This window comes from Panthera pardus, unplaced genomic scaffold, assembly GCF_024362965.1.
Source record: "Panthera pardus isolate Hobbes unplaced genomic scaffold, ASM2436296v1 HiC_scaffold_2, whole genome shotgun sequence".
In the NCBI taxonomy this organism is placed as follows: domain Eukaryota; kingdom Metazoa; phylum Chordata; class Mammalia; order Carnivora; family Felidae; genus Panthera; species Panthera pardus.
This window is the reverse complement of record NW_026526765.1, coordinates 54,833,227-54,855,882: the sequence shown is the minus strand read 5'-3', so window position 1 is coordinate 54,855,882 and position 22,656 is coordinate 54,833,227.

The following is a 22,656-nucleotide window of genomic DNA, read 5'->3' as shown; positions in this document are numbered from 1 at the left end:
AATTTTGCTTTGGGATGAATATATAAACACCCATAAGATGAGGATTTTTCAACCTTCCCAATGATCATATTAGAAATGAATTGAAGCTCAGAGTGCAATTACAACATAAAGCCCCAAACCACTGTAGAGTTAGAAACTTTTAGAAAAGATTGTCAATTTGCGCTGTGGGCTCTGAGCCAAATTTCTGTAGGAGACTCAAAAAGTCCGTACTGCCCACCCTTTGAAGGTAGCATTGCTGACAAGGGCTATTTTCCAGAGCCAATTTGTCAACATCAGAGACACTGGATTGCCCACATTGATTAGTATGATGTGGGGTGTCAGTGTTTTGTTCTTTGCTTTTATGAATATCCTGAGGCATAAAGACACCTAATAGCAGTGTGTGTGTGAAAGATACCCTCCAAAATCTTTAATGTCAGCAGGCAAGTAATTGTGTAATATCTTCCAAGAGACTAAAAATTCATCTGTAAAGCACCTGGGAACTTTTTCAACTGACTTTGTTTCCTTCTTTTCCCAAGAGAGAATGTGCAAAAGCTACTCTGACTTGAGAGTTTGTCCAGTACTAGAAACTCATTATCCCCCCTCAATGAGTTATTGTTATTTAAATGTCTTTCAGTCTCCCCATTTCTTAATCAAATGCAACTCCATTAGATACATATTCACAAAAATTAAAATTATAATATTAAAAACACCCAAATAAGCAGTGAGAGTCTCAATCATATTCCAAATATTTTCTAAGTAACTGTTACTTACCCAGTGCAATATGGAATACACAAATTTATATTATCAAGTTACTGTCTTCACATAGCATTAATTACATTTGGGGAGGAAGCCTGAAAAGGCATGCCTCTTAGAGTGTGCAGAATTATATAGAGTAGTGGAAAGACAGGGATTGATTCTCCAATAACAATTTGACTACCCTTATTTCTAAGAAAGTAAAATGAGTCATTCATTCATTTCATACAAATAGTACAGACAGGATGGTAAGGTTCTTAACAAAGAACTTGAAAGCCAGACTGACTGGATTCAAACACTTACTAGCTCATGACCTTAATATTTTGGTTAGGTTGCCTGATTTTCTCTGTCTTGTTTCCACCCTTATAATACGGTCCACTTCTTAGAGTTGTTACAGTATTCAATGAGATGGATAGATAGATATAACAACACATAGATATACAAATATTACTACTTGAGAAATTTAGAAAAGTGCCTAGAGCATAAGCAATTTTGTATACATTTGTATTTATGTTTTTTAACATCGGATAAGCATAAAAAGAATTTGTGAGCTAGTACGAAATTGGATTCAGTAAATGTCCACGTGTGACCATTGTGATAAGAGTTCTTGGCTCCTTCGAAGCTCTTTCTATGGAATATCAATCCAAATTAATTAGAAGAACCTGTCATTAAGTGGACCCATAGTCTAAATTTTCAACATTAATAGTAGACTCTGATCACCTTAGGTCAGATAATACAGATTAACCACAGTTTAAAAAATATATGGAGCTGGATTCAAAGAGGCAAATGAAGCACTTAAAATATTGTTCCATTTTCCCAAAGTCTTTTCAGGAATTCTTTAGTCTCTGAGTGCTTATCAAACATTATTCATTAATTTATTTTGTTTTATAAGAACTTTCCACATATAAGTTTTCTTTTGAGATAATGGTCCTATTCTTTCATCTCTAACAACTCAACAATATGAAAAATATTAAAGTTCTAGATTTCTCACCTCAATTTTATTTTAGTAGTAATCAAGAAATGCTAGTTTGAATGTGGTATTTAAACTATATGTCTGTACCAAGGCTTTCTTGCTTGAAAGCATTGCAATAAACAATAAAACCTGGCTAGCGAGTATAAACAAGCATGCAAAGAGGATTTATGGCCTCATGTATTTAGAAAGCACAGTGGCTGGGAAGGCTTCAGGTGAAGCTTTATTAGGGTCTCCAGACAGTGTTGTCAGGACTCTGTTTCTCTCCTGATTAAACCCTGCTCAACTCCACATGTTTCTTTCATTCCCTTAGACTCTCTCCCTTCACGGTTATAAGAAAACCATCAGAACCTCCTGGGGCTATAATCCTTTGGCATTCAAAAATTAAACAGAAATTTAATATATCCAATTAAATTTGGACTTTAAAATGTCCAAATGTTGGACATCCAAAAAGTTAAGATTCTTAGTTCAAGCACTCGCCACAGAACCTCTAATTTACAGGCTTAATTCACCAACCCATACCTGAAACAGTTGTGGAAAAGGAAATCTAATGCTGATGACTGTAGCTCTGTATTATGTCATCTACCAGATAATACTGTCCCACCTAAACCGTGTGAAACAGTGAGGGGAGATGTGGATCCCTCGATGAACACTGTGGCAATTTTAAGAAGGAACAAATCTCTAAAAGAAAATTGGACCTCTTATGTTGGGAAGGAAAGATCTATTTTTAATAGAGTATAGAATAAGAGGAAACCAAAGGCACAATCCCTTCCCTCCAGTTTGCAACTGCTTTGTAATTTTATTTAATTTAGTAAATATGAACAGAGTACCTACTAAGTTTGACATTGAAATAGATGTTGGGAAAAATCCAAAGATAAATAAAATTCTGTCCTTAACAAATTCAAGACATAGGAACAGAAATGTACATATAGTACATATAATACACTTATATATGTAGCACATATATACATATGTATCCAAGGATAACCAGGTACTCATGCCTATAACACAATGATTCTCAAACTATCTGGGTTGGAGAACTAGCTATTGTCCTACATTCCACTGCAGAATAACACTTTTATGAAATGTCGTAAAATTAATTACTATGGAAAAAATGATCACACACTTGGAGACAAAAATAAAATTGCTATTAAACTTTCTAAATGCTTCATGTTAGTTCTATATTTGTTCTATACTTAGAAAGTATTCACAGATCCTGTATGCTCCTGTATGCAGATCATACTTTGCAAAGAGCAGGTTTATAAATACATATTGAATTTACATGATGTTTAGTAACAATGCAGAGTACTTTTATTATTTTTTTTTATTTATTTTTTTTTAGAGAGAGAGAGAGAACATGTGAGCTGGGGAGAGGAGCAGAAAGAAACAAAGAGAGAATCTTAAGCAAACACCATGCTCAGCACAGAGCCCAGCATATGTCTCTACCCCACGATCCTGGGATCATGACTTGAACCGAAACCGAGAGTTGGACATGTAACTAACTGAGCCATCCAGGTGCCCCAACAATGCTGAGTATTGAGATGATGATAGCAACGGGGTGAAAATTGTGAAGGAATACTCAAATAATAGATATTTATGTCCTTCTCTTGGAGGGAATCTTTAAGGGGTCCCTGTACAGGGATCTCTTTAAAAGTCTATTTGGGAAAAGAAAATAACAACAATAACAACCACTAATTCTTTATGAAGCGATTATCAGGAGTAACTTTTTTAAAAATAAAGGGCAAGATCATAAATATTTTAGGTTTTGAAGGTCATATGGTCCCTGTCACAACTACTCAACTTGCCCATTCCTTATCTAGTTCTTCAGTTGTAGGAGACAGAAGACCCAGCACAAACTGGTCTAAATAAAACAAGGAATTTATTGACTCTGAAAACTAAAAACCCAGAGATCAGCTTCAAGTGAAGCTTGATCCAGGAGTTCTAATTAGGTTATCAGGATGAGTTTTCTGCTGTATCTCAGCTCCATCTTCTACTACATTATTTTCAGCCTCAGACAGGAGACCCCTGGAATCTTCCAGGCTCATATCATTCCAACTGCCACAATAGCATTAGAAGGGAGAGAACGCCTCTGTACAAAAAGAAGTCTGATTGTATTTTGTTGGCTTTAAATATGTTACCTAATCATCCCTGAATTGATCACTGTGTCCAAAGAAAATTATACATTCGTTAAACAAATTTCAATCTCTTCTTCATACCTGACCAGAAGATGAAGTCAACTACATCTGAGCAAATTTCAGAGTCGGGCAGGGGTTAGTTCCCCAGAAAAAAATTAGGGTATTTCTGTTAAAAACTAAGGTGAATGGATGGTGCAAGATCAAAAAGAAGTAATGTTGGCAGAAGAAAAGATCACAAAATAGACAACAAAAGATTGGACTAGGTTTCCTATATCAGCATTGTCACTGTATGCTTTCAAGTATAAGAAACTGACCACCATGGGCTGAGATGTCCAGCTTAGGCTCTCTGAAGAAGGTTGTAACAGGAACCAAAAAAAGGTGAATCATGGATGGGTAGTGAAGATTAAGGAAAACATTCCCATGTACAAAGCATAAACAATAGAAAGACACATGGCATTCTATTGACTGTGCTTAGCCTGGTGACACATTTTGGTATCATGTATGGGTTTAATTCTTAGTTTTCACAATTAAGACTTATATAAACTTGGACAACGTGCTTCATTTTTTCCAAGTTTCAGTTCCTTTACCTTAAAATGGAGACAATTAATGGGGCTCTATGAGAAGTAAGTACACATTAAGATCTCTAAAAGTTGTGGCTACTCTTTGTAAGATAACACAAATCTGTTTAAAGCCATGGTTTCATTGCACAGGAGTCAAGGAAAATACCCTTGGGAAGGAAGCCTGAATTGAGATAAGAGCAGGACCTTGACAAGGAAATGTTTTACTCTATTTTATATAGGTATGAGTAGCAAGGAAAAAATTTTGAACTAGAAAGTGACATGATGCAACTGATATTTTAGGAAGGCTTTCTGGCAATGAGAAATCCATGAAGAAGTGAACAAGAAAGATGCTGGACAAAGATAGTTCTTTTCAGGGAACTCCACGATCAATGTCTTTAAATGTCTATCAGGAAAATAGAGATTTCTTTTAAAAGACTGTGCTGTATATTGTACTTGACATTTCTCAATATTCTATGCAATATAAAGACATTAATGCTGAATCCTTACATAGTGTAAGGAGCAGAAAAACACCTCTTCTGGCAATGAGTGAGGAATTGAATGACCTTCACCTTTTATTAGCAACAACTATAATCTTTAAAGTGGCATCGGTGAGAAAGGAACAATGAGAATGGGAAATGACCACAAAAAGAAAAGGTTATTAGGAATTTCCCATAAATGGCATCATGTTTTCTTTCTTTCAAATGTGGGAGTAATTATAAAATTCCAGGTTTGATAACAGAAAATATTTAGAAAATTCAAGGTAAAGGAAGTAAACATGACACAGAAAATCATCTCTTAGAATAATAATACACCTTAATTCTGTAATGGTGAGGGTCCCAATCAATGATATATTTTCATTTTCCTAAGCTGGTATATACTCCATGTTCACTTTATTTCTAGTGTTTATTCACATATGCTTCAATCACCAAAGGGAGACATTTACCAGCTTGATAAGTTTTCATCCAAGAACTTCCTTGTTCTTTTCTCTGCCTCTATTTCTTCCTCAAATTCTCTGTCCATGGGATATTATTTGAAACATGACAGATTACAGGTCACCACAATGGCACTGTTGTGAAAAACTCAGTTGAACTAGAAAACTCAGTTCAACCTATTTATTTTTTACATGGTTTTATTTTACCCAAATCCTAAATCCTTTATGCAAATACATATGCAATGTTGTGATCAACAACAAAAAAATATGCATTGTGGCTTCATAACCACAGGTGATGGCAGAAATCATAAATCTTATTTTACAGATTGAGTGCCTAAGAGAAGGAGAGAGGGAGAGAGAGAGATTAAGTGGATTGCCTAAGGTCACAAGCTAAAGCTGTCTCCTAGTAAGGTTTCTTAATTCTACCTTTTGTGCCTGCAATCATTCAATCCATTTTGATGTTGGAAACTGTAGAGTCAGATTCTTTATCTCCTACACTGCATCTTCAGGCAGTATGAGATTCTGACAGGTGACAAGACTATGTTTGAAGTGATAGCTCTCTTTCTCAGATAGTGCAGGGAACTCAAAAAATTTAAAAAATGGAATTTCCATTAGGTTCCATGGTCAAATACCCAGGAAGGACTATGTAACAAAAGAAAGTTAGGGATTCTTTTTTTAGTTTTATAAAATTGTGCCTAATCAGATCATTTAAATAACTGAAAATGCTTAGACTTGGCATGCACTATAATCTATGGGCTATACTTAAAAACTAGCATTAACATCTCAGCATCTTTATATTTGGGGAAAAAACCCTTGTATGTTAATTTGATTTTTGCCTATATTCTGTTGTGCCTTATATGATGAGCAGTAGCTGATAGATGCTTTTATATAATTTCAGATCAATTCAGGTTTCCTTTTTTGAGCACATCGTGCTCTCTAGCCAAAGAGCAAACCCTCTCTAGTCAAAGACTAATAATGATGCTAATTGTATCTCTACATGTTTGTAACCCTTTGCATTTCACAAAGCACTTTTACATAATCTATCTTACTCGGCATCTAAAATTCCATGAATTGCTTTTATATTATTCCCATTTTAAACACAAAGACTCTCAGGTTCTTGGATATGAGTTACTTTTATATTATTCCCATTTTAAACATAGATTCTCAGGCTCTTGAAGGTTAATTATCTTGCTCAAAGCTTCCCAAAGAGGTAGGTTTCTCAACCATGGGGGGAATAGCTGTTTAACCAAATTTAAAAAGACCACCAATATGAAGCCACTATCATTTTTATACTTCATTAAAAAATCTATTATAATGATAAGATACTAATAATTTTACAGTGTATCCAGTGATGTTAAAAATGTTTAAAAATATATGTCTAAAACAGATGCAACATGGTGAACTATGCCATTCCATCACTGGAATCCTGGTCTCCACCACCAGGCTCCTCTGAAAAGTGATCTCCATGAAACATGTCTTTATTTTATAATCTATTCACCACTAATTCCCCTGAAATCTGCCACCTATCACTCTCAGACTACCCCCCCCCACCTTTTTTTAAGTTTATTTATTTATTTTGAGAAAGAGAGAGCAAGAGAACACAAGCAGAGAAGGGTCAGAGAGAAAGGGAGAGAGAGTATCCCAAGCAGGCTCTGCACTATCAATGCAGAGTGCGATGAGAGGCTCTACACCATTAACTGAGACATGAGATCATGACCTGAGCTGAAATCAAGAGCTGGACACTTAACTGACTAAGCCACCCAGGTGGCCCTCAGACTTTCTTTTTTAATAGTTACACAAAACTGTCTTTTTTTTTTTAGAATTGATATATACACACACACACACATATGGATAACTTCCAAAATTGTATCTTCAACTTTAGAATCCTTATCTAGGCCTATTTGACTTATCCTGCCCCTCTTCAACTTTCTTGAATGGTCTCTTCACTCCAAACTTAATATAGTAAAATCTTGGATTGAGAGTAACTTATTCTGTGAATGTTCCATAAGATGAGCAAACATTTCTAATAAATTTTAACCTGATAAACAAGTGATGTCTTGCGATAAGAGTAGTATGTGACTCTGAACACCACATGATCACAACTGAACCAATGGTTCTCTCTCTCTCTTCCTCTCTCTCTCTCTCTCTCGCTGCAGGATTATGGGTAATCATCTTCTATGTTCAGATGATTGGTCTCAGGCCACGGAGTTTGGCAGAAATCAGGGATTTCTCAGAATGTTGGAAGGTGCCCTCAACTGGCACTAGTGTATTTTTTTGTCACTTCAAAGCACCTATAGACAGTCCTTTGCTCTTCCATACAAGAATAAGCTTAGGAATGCTTAACTGAATTCTAGGTCAGGATGCCTGCATATACAGACCCTTTCCTCTGCTGCTTCATTGCAAGTTACATTAAATACAGTATATGACAAGAATTTATTAATACAGTACTGTAGTCAACATCTGTGTGAGTGTATACAATGGCCCCCATACAGAAAAAGATTGAAAAGAAAGGTAGTAAGAGGAAGGAGATAATTACAGTGGAAGTTAAGAAGGAAATCAATGAGAAGTATGATTGAAGTATGCGAGTGGCCCAAATTGCAAGATTTTATAAAAAGTCTATGTCTGCATCTTGTCTACAGAGGAGGAGAAGAAAAAGGCGAAGGAACCACTCACTTCAGATGAGATTAGGGAGATGTGTCAAATGTGGGAAACAGTGCATAATTTTGTAGAAAAGCACCACCGGAAAAAGGCTGTAGCAGTGCGAGTGATAAATCTGTTCAACGACAATACAATGTCACATTTCCATGAAATCCTCAAACGGAGGCAAAAGCCACTGTCATTTGGATAGGTTCCTTATTAAAGTTGCAGGAAAAGAAAAAGATTCCATTGAACCAATAGATACCAGTGATTTCATTAGTGACAATGAAAATCGTCCTACATACACTATAACCCTCCTCTCTCTTGTTTCCCTCACACCAGCCACAAAGGTTTTCAAAGGTACATTCAGGGTAATTTGTTTATTTTTCTTTACATTTTGTATTTTCTTTATTATTTTGTATTATATTACAGTATTGTAATCATTTTTATATGAATATTTTGGGGTTGTGGAACAAGTCATCTGAGTTTCCATTATTTTTTATGGGGAAATTAGCTTTGATATACAAGTGCTTTGGATTACAAGAATTTTTATGGACTAAATTATGGTCATAAACCAAAGTTTTACTGTATTTCTAAAGCTGAAGTCATTTTCTCTCTTAACAACAATGAGTACAACAACAAAAAAACAAATAAAATAGCATAGTTACTTTCTGACTTGTAAAATTTATAAAAAATATAACATTTCCACACTTGGGTCTGTTTAGAATCTAGTGGATAATATTTTTGGTTAAGCATCCAACTTTGGCTCAGGTCATGATCTCACAGTTTGTGGGTTCAAGCCCTGCATCAGGTTCTGTGCTGAGAGCTCAGAGCCTAGAGCCTTTTTCAGATTCTGTCTCCCTCTCTCTCTGCCCATCTCCCACTTGCACTCTGTCTCTCTCTCAAAAATAAATAAAACATTAAAAAATTTTTAAAAAATAAAACAACACTTCAGAGTGGGGTACTAAAAAGGAGTGCCATACTAGAAAACAAAATGTATGCATTTTGATTTGTATAAGGATATTTGTTTCGGTTTTCCAGAATTGGACCTCTGGGTTTTTTGTTTTTTTTTTTTTTTTTTTACAATATGTCAATATCAGATGTATGTTTATGTTCCAAAAAAATATGTAGACAATATGTCAATGTCATATTTTGGTGCATCAATCATATATTTGGAGAAACATGGAAAGTCCTCCCAAAATGGTGCTCATAAGCTCCAATTAAATGAGAATAACCACTTCTACTATCACCAAAATGTTTTATTTTATATATATATACATATATACACAAATATAGAGAAAGAGAGGGAGAGAGAGCACACATGCAGGTGCACCTTATATAGGTCACAGAAAAATGACCTGATTAACTGGATACAGGCACCCCTGTACCATGCATATCCTATCTTTTGTCACACCATTTTAAATTTTATTCTTATATTACTATTACTTTATTTATTTAATTGTTCTTTGTCTGTCTCTCTTAAACACATGTTCCACCACGGCTAAATACATAGATGTCTCCATCACATTTTTATCCCTAGCATCTAGAACAATGCCTGACATTTAAAAGGCATTCAATATTCTACTGCACATTTTATTAAAACCTCTAGTGTGAGAAAGAATTATTGTGTTGACTGGATAGCAAATAAGGAAAACAACACATTTATCACTCTTATGTCTTCAATATATTGTAAAACTGTTCGTTTCATTGTTGGTAGTCAATAGTAGTATATGGCTTGTCCCTAGATAGCTTTGAAATGCAATATCTGAAATCTCAAAATTTTGAGAGATAAATGAGATATTTCTCTTTCTGAGAACTCATTCTTGCTGAGCATAACCTTCAATGCATGATGGACAATTTAACACAGCTAACATGTTTTCCTATAGCTCATATAAAAATAATGCCATGACACCTATTTAAAATTATCCAGTTTATTTTTCTTCCAACTTTTAATATTGTACTATATCTTTATTAAAATTTATAAAGTTTAATATTTCATATGTTTGGATTTTGTTGGATATACTGTCTCTACTTATTAATTTTACCAGTAGTATCAGTGTTCATCAAATTAACATTTGCTAAATGGAATTATACCATATTAATAACCCCAATCTCTTGGTCCTGATGTTTAATTCACTGCTTTTATTAGTACATTTCCAAGTAGAAGATTTAATTTATACATATTAAACTCTACTACATAGTGTCTTGCTCACAAAATTTTTCATTAACTATGTTCCCCAGTATTGAATATTTTACTAATTTATCACATTAAACATCCCTGGCCATTATTACTTAGATAATAATTTGAGAAAATCTGTCAAATATAATAAACCAAAAACAAACAAAAAAATAAAACAAAATGCTTACTCTTATGTTAGAACATTCAACTCTTCTGTTCTTAGGGAATCTATTTAATCACTTAAATCCCGTGTTTTCTAGTAAAGATTCAGAATTTAGGATATTATAACATAGCTTTTTCATTAAACATGATTATTTGCTAGAAGTAGCTCTTTTCATCCATAAAGGAATATTCATTTGCATGGAATGCAAGCCCCAATGATTGGCTAGGGAAGTTCAGGTTTTCACTTCTCATACCTCCCATGGAGGTACACTTGTTTCCAATGATCTAACTCCCTATACACTCCCATACCATTAGTTTTGTTATTTTACCAATAATGAACTATGGAGGGAAAACAAAACAAACAAACCAAAAAAAAAAAAAAAAAAAAACTTACATTTATTGTACTGTCTTGTTTGTTTTTTCAAATAGTTGATGCTATTCAACAGACACATTTTATTTTTTAATATATTTTTTTAAGTTTATTTTGAGAGAGAGAGAGACTGCATGAGTGGAGAAAGGGCAGAGAGAGAGAGAGAGAGAGAGAGAGAATCCCAAGCTCGGGGCTGAACTCACAGTCCATGAGATCACGACCTAAGCCAAAATCAAGAGTTGGACACTTAGCTGACTGAGGCACCCAGGAGCCCCAGCCATGAGACATTTTAAAAGTGGGGCTTGAGGAGGAGGAAACAAGTATGTTGCACAGGATATACCAAGAAGGGGCAAGTTATGCAAATGTATAAACCCCAAATTTAGTTACTTGGATGCCAAGTCTGCAGGGCCAGGCAGATTAATATATTGGTAACTACTACCATGATATTTTATTAATGAGGTGGCCATTGATTAAAACCCCACATTAGAAGTCTCCTTGATTCATTTTCTGAAGTTATGTTTAACATGTGCATTGGTGGTGGGGAATACTTAATGAGAACAAAGTCATATTCTCAACAGGGAAAAACAGACCCAGTTCTAACAGGGAACACTAGTGCAGCTTTGGGGAGACTTCATAAGAGATAATACAAGTCTCCATTTCTTACACTGTATATGCATAACCATAAAACATAACCTCATAGTGAAGACAATCAAAAGAAATTGAAATAGTACAGCTGTTTCGTGTGTGTGTTATATTTCTCCTATAACCTTCAAACTTACTCTCTCCCTCTCTTTCACACTCCTCGTTTTTCCTTCTCTATTTATATTCATGATCTGCATGGAGGGTTCCTATGGGAAATCCAGGACAAAATCAGGAATTGTAAAACGTTGATCAATGTAATTTGAGCAGTTACTTTATAAAGTAATATGATTATAATGAGATTATGTTCTAAAATACGATTAGCCCGTGATGAGTTTCTAATGTTTATAGATTGGCAAACCCAAAAAATAAGTAAGTTCAATGGTGACAATGATTTTAATAATCTTGTTCAGTGCCTACCCCTGTACTTGGTTTATATTAAATGGTCAGTAACTGTGGAGTAAGAAATTGAATAAAAATATGACAAAACACAGAAGAAAAATACTTTGTTTGACAATGTTTGAAAGATCTTACCTAAAGATTACTATTTCAGTTCAAGAATGCATTTATTGAGCACATGCTATACACCGGGCACCATACCAAAACTTGTATTTATAAATATGAATAAACAAGGCCTCTTCATGGAGCTTTTGCTATACTGGAAAAGCAAATGCCAAAGTTCATCTTCAGTGTATTTTGTGTCAGAGGTATGGTACAGATAAATAGTTGCTATGAATGTAACAATGCATTAATCCCAACCTAATTCAGTTGCAACATAATCAGATATAGAAATGAAGACAAAGAGAAGGAGGACTGGTAACTGGGAACAATCATCCTAAAGGAGATTTTTAAAAGGGAGATATTAAAAAGGGGAGGGAAGATGTTAAGGATATTATTGAAATTTTAAGTTAAAGCTGATGAATGAAGAAATGTCACTTATTCAAGAAGGTCTTTCACTCCTTTGCCCAAAGGTACAAACTCCCCGTTATTCCTGGTGTTGAGTATGTTTTCCTCACTGTCCGTATAATGACCATTTTTTTAAAGGCTTACATTTTTCACTAGATCGTAACCTCCCTGAAGGCAAGGGCCATGTAAGTCTTATTTACTATTTAATGCCTCGTGCCTAGCAAGAAGGAGATGCTCCACCAATATTTCTAGGAAGGCTGGAAGGAAGCATGAAGAAAGGAAATAAAGGGATACAAATTAAGCAAGAGACTAATCGAGACTATTTAGAGGAACTTGGCCAAGGTGGCAATGAAACCAAAACCACACCCACTGAACCCTAAATACAGAATCCCACTGGAACTTGTTGGCTGTATTCAAATTAAGGAAAAGGAAAAAATAGAAGTGTCTTGAAAAGAAGATTAGATGGAAATTAAACTGACTGGAGCATAATCCCAGCTGTGTGACTTGATTAATTGGTCTGACATCTCTGCTGCTCCGAATCGTCAGCCAGAGAATGGTGGCTCTCAGGCCACCCTCCCAGAGTGATGGGGAGAACGAAAGAGATGGCACGCAGGGAGTCCTGCCATGTGAAGGATTAGAAAGTAGTCCTTAGGGAGATAAAATGAAAGGGCCACTATGTTGAAGCCAGAAGGAGGAAGCGTTTTGCCATAGGGAAGATGCTTCTAGTAACCTGAGCTGTGGTGATGGACTGCGTGTGCCCCCTAAGACACAGACTTATCACTTCAGGTGTTGTGTCTTCGGCCGGCAAACCACTGAGGATACTTTAAAGTGGGTCATGTTAACAGAATAGTAATTGCATTAGATGATCCGTTAGGTCTCTGCCATTTCCTAAGACTGTATTATTGTATCAACCTGTGACATGAATAGTAATCATACGTGGAATAATTATTCACAAGAAGAATGTCCTATTTACCTAGAATACCAACAACTAAAAAGCTTAGCGGTAATTTTAATGTGACAATGTTCAGAAAGATAAACTTTATATATAGTTGATTATATTTTTAATTGCCATAGCAAAATGAAACTAGATGTGGCATACTTTGTATTTTATAATATTTTTATAGTTAGAAGAATAAATCCATTTTAATCTGAATACTCAAACAGAAATGTCCCTTCTCTTACCATTCTAGGTCAGCAAGAATTTGGTGATTATAAAGAGATTCCCGATATTTGTATTTTGGAACTTCAAACATTACAAGATGATATGTATCCCAAAGCTGATGTTATGATAATCTAAATCTGAATTTAGGCAATCTGTTTTCATAAATGTTACTACATTTTAGTCAGTTGGGGTGGTTTATCTTTAATAACATTTAACCTTTTAACTTGGACCCAAAAATGCTTTTGTTAGGGAAAATAGCCTAAAATTTCTTAAATGATTACCTCACTTAAAGAATAATAAAATTAATTTTTTCTTGCATAATAGAATTGCCTTTTTTTGTAGCTCTAAGCTTTAAACTTCATGACAGTAAAATTAAAGGGAAAGGAAGTAAAAGAGCCTTAAAAGAACATATAGTACAAGAATAATCATTTTTAAATCAAGTATAACAATGCAAGATACAATTACTAGAATCCCATGTATTATTACCTACCCAGGTGTGCATAGGATAACTATTAATGACTGATGCATGTTTATGTTCTAAATAATTATGTAGACATTTTCTAGAACAAAGGATATATGCCATGTCAAGTCATTTTTCTGCTTCTTAAAAATAAAGTCAAGTGCCTTAATTTTCAATGACAGCTATAAAATGACTATTGCTATAAAAGAAAATGATATACTAAAGATATAATATGAACCATACTCTCTTAGGTGAATAGCTTAAGAAAAACACTTTAAATACTAATAACTCTACTCAAATATTATGTTACCGAAACACAGTATTTTACCTTACTTTTACAGTCGATAAGTAAATATGACCAACATCAGCATATTCTGATGTTAACTGAAGAGAAATCTGAATAGGAGGGACAATATACTTCTAGAAAAATTAGAAAAGTATACTTCTGGGAAAATTAATTTCTTTAAGAGTATAGGTTTGTTTCACTAATTCTCACTGAGCTTAAAAGGACATTTACTATCTTTCTTTCAGAAGCCACAAATTAAAAAAAGTGGTCCTCTTGAACTTGTAAGAGTTCAAGTTACAGCTTTGAATTATAACTAGGTAGTTTCCTGACAAACTAAGATTTTACTAACAGAATATTAAGGATGATTACTAATCAGAGGACCAAGTGAAGCATGTTTAAGGATAAACAACAGTTGATTCTATCACTGATGAAACTGAATTCCAGAAAAACTTTAATACTTCCCGTGACTAACGGACAATGGCCAATCAAATCATCAATTGTCAAAAACCTAACAACATTGCAAGTTGGGATTTTTTTTTTGTTTAAATTAAAACCTTTATTTGACTTCTCTGTTCTCATTTAGGGACACAAATTTAGCTAGTATCCTTATTGCCTTATAAACAAACCACTTCATTTCAAGTGGCATGTGCCTGTGCCAAAATATCACACACACCATGCCACAATTCCCTGATCTGACTATTAAAGAGACAAAGTGCATTCTTTTAGACTGAGATATCTCCATGAAAAGTCTTTCCTTTCCTGACAAAGACAAAAGGTTAGATCAGATATACAACATCAGAGGAGCATTATCTTTTCAAGTGGCTGGAATACATTAATACAGGGAGGAATTTTTCAGTTAAAATTTTAAATATGGTCAAAGGAAAGTTTTTATACCTGTTATTTACATTTTTATATTTTATATTACATTTTTATATTTACATTTATATTATACCTGTTATTTACTTTTGCTACATGGTTAAAAATAAGAAGAATATATCTTGGTGAGTATTCTGAGGCATAGTGGAAGAAATCCAATTTAATTAGGAAAAAACACTGCTCATTTGGGGGTTGGAAAAATAGGACTTTGAAAAAAGCATAAACCACATAAAATCCGGTTTGTGATTAATAAGCAATGAATTCTTCCTTGACAGATATGCACTGTTGGTTATTTATTGAAGTTTCTTAGTTTATGCTCTACATGGCATTCTCTTCATTTTTAAAGACTAAGTGTAAAACTCATTTCCTTGTTTACATCCATGTTTATTTTACTCTTAACAAGATAAATAACAATGAGACTAGGGATGCTTATGCATGAAATGTCTTTAGGCTGCAAGAATTGGTTAATTGCCTCCATCCTTCCCTTATGTCCGTCTTTAGCCAGAAAAAAAAATCCAGAATAAATATGATCTGACTCAGAGCTCTTCTTTGTAAAACATGGAAGTTCAACATGAAAGAAGAATATGTTGGGAGCTGAAAGTTTTTCCTTTCAGTGGATTCTGATCATGGGAGCTCTGAAGATGGTTTTCTTGCATAAATCACACCCTTAAAACACTGGGTAAATGTTCAAGGTTGGGTTTTTTTGAAGGGCAAATGAGAATAATGCATGGAAAGTAATCGGAGTACAGAATTTGTCTAGACTTTTTAAATGCCATTATGAAAACTTTAAAATATCCTTAAAATTACAAAATATATCATTCAGATTCAACAATTATCAAGAATTAACCACACTTGGGGCACCTGACTGACTCAGTTGGTAGAATATGTGACTCTTGATGAGTTCAAGCTCTACACTGGGTGTGGAGCCTAGTTAAAATAAAACAAACCAATAAAAAGAATTCACCACACTTATTTTTGTGTTTTTTTGAAACTGAATTGACATACTATAAGCAATCCTATTCACTACTCCTCCTCATTAAAACTTTAGTAGGCATCTCTAAAATTATGAATATTTTATAATATTTATGATATTTACACTGACATTAAAAAATGAACATTAATTCCTTGATGTCATTTAATACTTGGTTTATGTTCAATTTTTTGACTAGGGGAAAAGATGCTTTTATTTTCTAAAATATACAAACAGCAAACAAAAAGCTATTTAAGAAACTATTAAAAAAAACTATCCCCAAACTATTAAATAAGATCCCAAAGTACAAGCTTTAAAATGAAAAGCCAATGTATCTGTTCATATAAAAGGATAAGGACTTCTCTCAGTGAAGGCACCATAATATTACCTAACACTTGCAACATCTAAAACTACCAAGATAAAACACACACACACACACACACACACACACACACACACACACACGAAACAAAAACAAATAAGCAAACAAAAAGTTCTAAATTTTCTACACAGAGAAATTTCTCAAATTCATCTGTCTCACACAGCTAACATAAGGAAGAAGTAACCAAAAATTCTAGCATGATATTAAATAATATGTTTACTGTATTTATATGCCATATTTTAATAGTTGATTTGGATCTTTCAATAGTATTTAAAAAGGAAGATATCAGAAAGAGAGCAAAGGTTCTATTACATGTAAAAGAAAGCTTTTTCTAGTATTTTCCACCAGAAAAGCATTCTCAGTGGACATCCAACTTGATTTGTACCTTAGCTATTTTATAGTTTATTTCTTTTGATTAAATGATGAAATAAATAACAGTGGCAGCAAGAATATTAAACTCATTAAGCAGCTACTATGTGTCAAATACCAACTAAATGCATTACATGGATTATCCCATTTAAATTGCACAGCAATTTTGTGGGGGAGGTATTGTTATTCCATACCTTTATAGGTGGAAATCCTAGTTTATAGAAGTTATGTATATTAACTGAATTTTCACCAGGAAGAAGTAGGTCAGGATTAGAATACCAATATCTGGCAACATCTATGCTGTTTTGTTTTTCCTTTTTATGATTATTATTTTTGTTTGTTTCCTTATCAATAACTAAGAAAACTATATGGTTCAAGCTCCAAAAAGCACACAAAGATGATGGAGGAATGGGTGAAATAGAAGATGGGGATTAAGGAGGGCACTTGTGATGAGCACCAGTTGATGTATCTAAGTACTGAATCACTATATTGTATATCTGAAACTAATATAACATTGTATGTTAACTAAGTGGAATTAAAATAAAAACTTTTTTAAAAGGATAAAAAGATATGCTCTGAAAAGATGTCCTTTGACTCCTGGTTTTCTTCCAACTTATACTCATACCACTAGTTTTCCTTTTTTGTTTATACTTCTAGAAGACTTAGGAATACCCACGAGCCTATATGCACACATGTGTGTATATGTATATTCTTCTTCCTCCCCTTTCTTATGAGTTTTCATCCTTTTATGTATATTTCTAAAATATATATCTTACATTTATTTGAATATTTGCACATTTTGTCCTAATGAATTTTGCAGCTACATACTATTCAATGAAATACATATGCCATATTTCAGTTAACCAGTCCCATCACGTGGGAATTTAGCCTTTTTCAATCATTTTCTTTTGAAAACAATATTGCATATCATCTGGAATAGAGATGGAGCCTCTATCAGGTTGTATTCATAAGTGACTACGATAGCCGAAAGATAAATCTCCATCAAGTGTGTCAATTTCCTGAGATTTGGAGTCATCTGTTATAACAGTAGCATTACTTGAGTTGTGGTGTATTAATTGCACTGATGGTTCCAACTAATGCCCTCTCTGCAATCTTGTACTTTGATTGAGCCCTACCACACAGAAACTGATTTGACTGTGTTAACTGTTCCAGTCAATTGGGCAATAAAAAATTTGACCCCAGCAGTGACTTCACAGTAAACTTGCACATTTATACTTCTTTTGTATACTAGCTATTGTTATGGGATCATGTCTGGGTTAAGCTGCAAACTTCTACAGTATTGAAAACCATGTACAGAACTGACTCATCTCAGCCAGCACTATCCTAGACCAGTCAACTCCTGGCTAACTGACTAGGTGACTAGAGATATATGAGCAAGCCCAAGCTTCACAGCCATGACTAGAACAACCAATTAATAGACTTTTGAGGGAAAAAAACCCACTAAATTTTGCATGATTTGTTATGCAGCAATAGCTAACAGATACAGCACATCCAGACTAGTAGATTAACTAATCCCTATTTCATTCAAATAAGCTATTCTCTTTGCTCCTCACTCATCCTTGTATTGCTTAAATTCTTTAAAAATGTGTGTAACAAATATTGTTGTTTGTTGTGTGTTTCTTTTGTTAGCAAAGTACCAACACAAGTATAAATTTGTCTTAGTTTAGCCCTCATCATGATGAATCTGTTTCAAGCATTGTTTCTCATTATTGTCAACAAAATTTTATCTCTACACCACCATCCCATTTTATTATGAGAAAAATGAACAATCACCACAACTAAAGAAAAACTAGTTACTTCAATAACTGTGTGAAAAACACCATGATGAATTATTTAGGCTTCTTTTCCATTAGTAAGAATGAAGAATGCATGTCTGAAAGAGAAAATGAGCTATCAAGTGTTAGAACAATTGAGTCTAATCAAGTTGGTAATGTTTATCCACTAGATGATGCTCAAGAGAAAACTTGGAACTGGAGAGAGAGATTTATGAATTCTTTACAGTGACATGATCTTGAAGCTCTGAATCTGAAAGGGATTAATAAAGGATATCATGGATCTGAAGAAATAAAGGCAAAAAAAAGCATTATGGCAAACAATCTCATTTAGTTGGATGCAACTGTGAAAATGTCTTCTATGACAGTTGTTCTTAACCATCTAAAGTCATGCTATATTAGAATCTGATGAAAGCTGAAACATACAAAATGTACATGTTTACATATCCATCAGGTATTGCTATGATTTATAATAGTGCACAGACAGGGACCCATCCATGGACAGAATCTAGATCAATAATCTGCCCCAGGTTAAGATGCCTTGCTGGAGAAGAGTACTTCTAATTCACATTCTTTTCTGAAATCCAGATTTTTGAAGAGCATATGTCACCCTGGAAATGTATATATTTTTCTGGAGCTACAAAAGCCTATTAAATGGAAGAAAAACTGATAGACTTTAAAATATTTTGACAACTTAGAATATTTCTGTTCAGTTATCTAGAATATTACTGTTTTAGGAACCTGATGATTGGAACAGACATGTTGTGTTCATGTATCCACATGTGTCCTTTTCCACTCCAGGCCTTAACTACAGTCAAAAGAAGATGATGGATGTTTTATTTTCTAAGAACCATATTAAATAACAATGACAAAATTCCATCTACAATGCACTTCAAGAAAGAAATATAAAAGGTTTGTTTTACTAATGAAAATAAGGTGATGTCAGTTTCTGTAAGGATTATCAAAGATTGGGGTCTTGTGAATTTTAGTTAATTTAATAATTTTAATATTTCACATTCAAAATAAAATTAACCTGTGTGAGTGCGTATGTGTGTGTAAGTCTCCTATGTTTGAGGCCCTCTCTTACTCTTCATGAATCATTGACCTAATCAACTCATCAATCTATTCAACTAAAAACTGAAAACTAGTTACATTATAGAGATGTAGCCTAATAATATTTGTGCTGGCATTTACGTGCACTGCATGAATTTCACATATGCTCCATTGATTCTCACCCCAAATTACAAGATAAGCACAATTATTATCCTTATTTTACAGAATAGGAAACAAAAGCCATCCCAGTATAACACAGAGCTGGAAAGAACCGGAGTATATGAAACCCAGAAATCCAAGCTCATTTTCTAAAAGAGTTTTTGGGAGATGGCTTTCTTAAGTAACAGCTATTAGGTCTGAAATGAATTTCTGTAAGAATGCCAAGCATGGGTTAGAGATGAAGAGTAGTTTCATTTCTATCATCTTTTAGATTATAGCTAAGGTATAAGTTAAATCCATATATCCTCCATGACTAGGTGAGGCAGGACCCTGATAGCACCTAGGATTTGAGCTGTAGTAGTACTTGGTATGTTGACAATCAGTTCTGGGGTTTCTAACCATTCACTCAACACTGGGTTATGCATGACTGTGGCTATGGGCTAATAGACACCCTGCTAAATGACTGTCCACTACTGTACTAGTAACACCGAGCATTTAACTTTGTCCACAGTAGGTGCTCCAATGTTTACTGAAATCTGTAATATGGAATGAAAGTTCATACAATTTGATGTTGGACATGTAGGATAGAAATTGGCATGGTGATTAGGGGAACCCAAGAATATGCCACCTGCACACTTCTTAGAAATAAACTCAGGGTTATTAATTTACACAACAGATAGTTTCCTGAAAAGCAGCTTGAAAAATCACACCTTTTGCAGTCCAATCATATTTTCTATCGATTTACATTATCTCCTCAGAGCTCTTAGCCTTCATTTTGGATTGATCTTCAGTTGGCTCAATTTGTCTTTAATTGAACTTCTCTGCTACTTCCTCTTCTAATTTACCTACTCCCATCTCAAGTAGTTAGTGATCTAAGCAACCACTACACATACAAATATTCCACTCCTAATGTACGTAATAGATATAGAATTATATCTAATATACAGCAACTAATAGAAAAGATTTTTTTTCTAATAATAGTTTAATTTTCCATATCAACATTCTTAAAAGAGAGATTTACTTCTTTTTCTATAGCAGTAGTCATTTGGGGAAAGTTTGTTATTGAATAACCGAAGTATTGAGTTACTTCAACCACAGAAATTACAAACTAACATTGTTCTTTAACAGTGAATTTCATTTCACTTCAAATTAATTTTCACACCCTTTTCATCAGTTTTCTGTATATTCCATGGAAAGCATTGCTCATTCACAGGTAATTAAATTGCAGTGCAGAAAAATAATAAAAGTCATGGCCTAGGTTCAAATTCAATCTCAGTCCTCACTGTATTTGTGTCTTTGGGCAAATATTAAACTTCTTGGTCTCTAATCATCACTAAATATTGCAGCAATAATAACTTACAGCACTTTTAAGAGAATAGGCTACAATAATAATTGTAATCCACTTTACACAGTTTCTGGTATATGGTAACTGTGTTAATGTTGTTTTTGTCATTACTTGTTTCATTAGTAAGTAAATACTGGCACATTTACTGGTATTTCTGATTCAAGCTTTACTGTCTAAACAAATTTGCTGGCTTTTAACAAGAAAATAAAAATCTGTCTTAAGTTTTTATTGACTAGATTTAAAATCTAATGTTTTATAAATAATGGAACTTGGTTCAACAATACCAAAATGAAATCTAACAATGGAATGTTGGTTTAATTCACAACCACCAATTAGAGTGTGTTGATTCACTCTCAATGCAAACTTTGCATTCGATAGGATTATTATTAGAATTTATGATGTTTGTGAGAACAAGACTCAGACAGTTGGAAGGTAAGTATGGAAAATGCTTTAAAGTATGAATTTGCTATGAATCATGAGAGGTGCACTGGCGCTAAATGTGTGTGTGTGTGGGGGGGGTGCATGTGCGGTAGAGTTACAACTACATCAACAAGTTTGTGAACTGTACAGAAAGGTGACAAATATTTCTGATTTCCAAAGCAAAGTTAATGATATTAAAAATGAGTATTTCTTCCATTCACCAGCAATACTGAATACTATACTACAAAAATGTGTATATATGTGCCCACCTTTATAAAATTATAAAATCTAGCCAAATAAATTATTCTGTACATCAAGCTTTATTTCTGTTTATTACTAGTTCACTTACATCTAATTAATAGCCATATTTAACTTATTCCATATCTTGCTCTTCTAAGGTAAATTCACAAGTAGTTGAATCTTCCAGTACTCCCTCACTCTGAACTATAATTAATTTGGTGGTTTTACAGAAGGATGGTTTCCAGAGACCAGGATGGCAGGTGTCCAATGTAATAATTCCTATATTCTGAGGTTGGGTAAATGCAGAGCCAGAAGAGAAATACTCAAGTCTGCTTAATAGAAATTTACTATACTAGCTCCTCACCAATCAGATTGCCAATCGCACCTCATTAGTTTCCTAATTAAACTGTAAGTGTAATACATATATACAGATCATGTTTTTGAGCTACTTAAATATTATATTCATTTTCCAAAAGGCTAATCACATTAAATTATTGAACCTAGGAAAAATAAAATTCTATACCTACAATAATTCAAACTTGCCAGCATGAACCCATTTGTTTCAAAGAATAAAAAAAATCTGTCAAATAACAATATTATTATTATTGGGAGATATTGTTGTCCTGTAGTGCTCAGATTTTAATTACAAAGTGAGCAACAAATATGACAAGTAGCCAGTAAAATCAAATGACTATCTTTTGCCCGGTCAGCTTTCTTCTTATTTCCCTTTTTGATTATCCTTAAGAAAGCCTAAATGATTTTTTTTTTAAATTCAAACCAAGACACAATTAAATACAAATGCCAAGTGAAGAGTGTGATAAAATTTTCAAGTGTATGGGCACAAAAGCTATTTCTGCAGTATCCTTGCTGGGTGAGTTCTTAAGTGGGAGATAGCTTTGATTTGACAATGGCTCATAAAA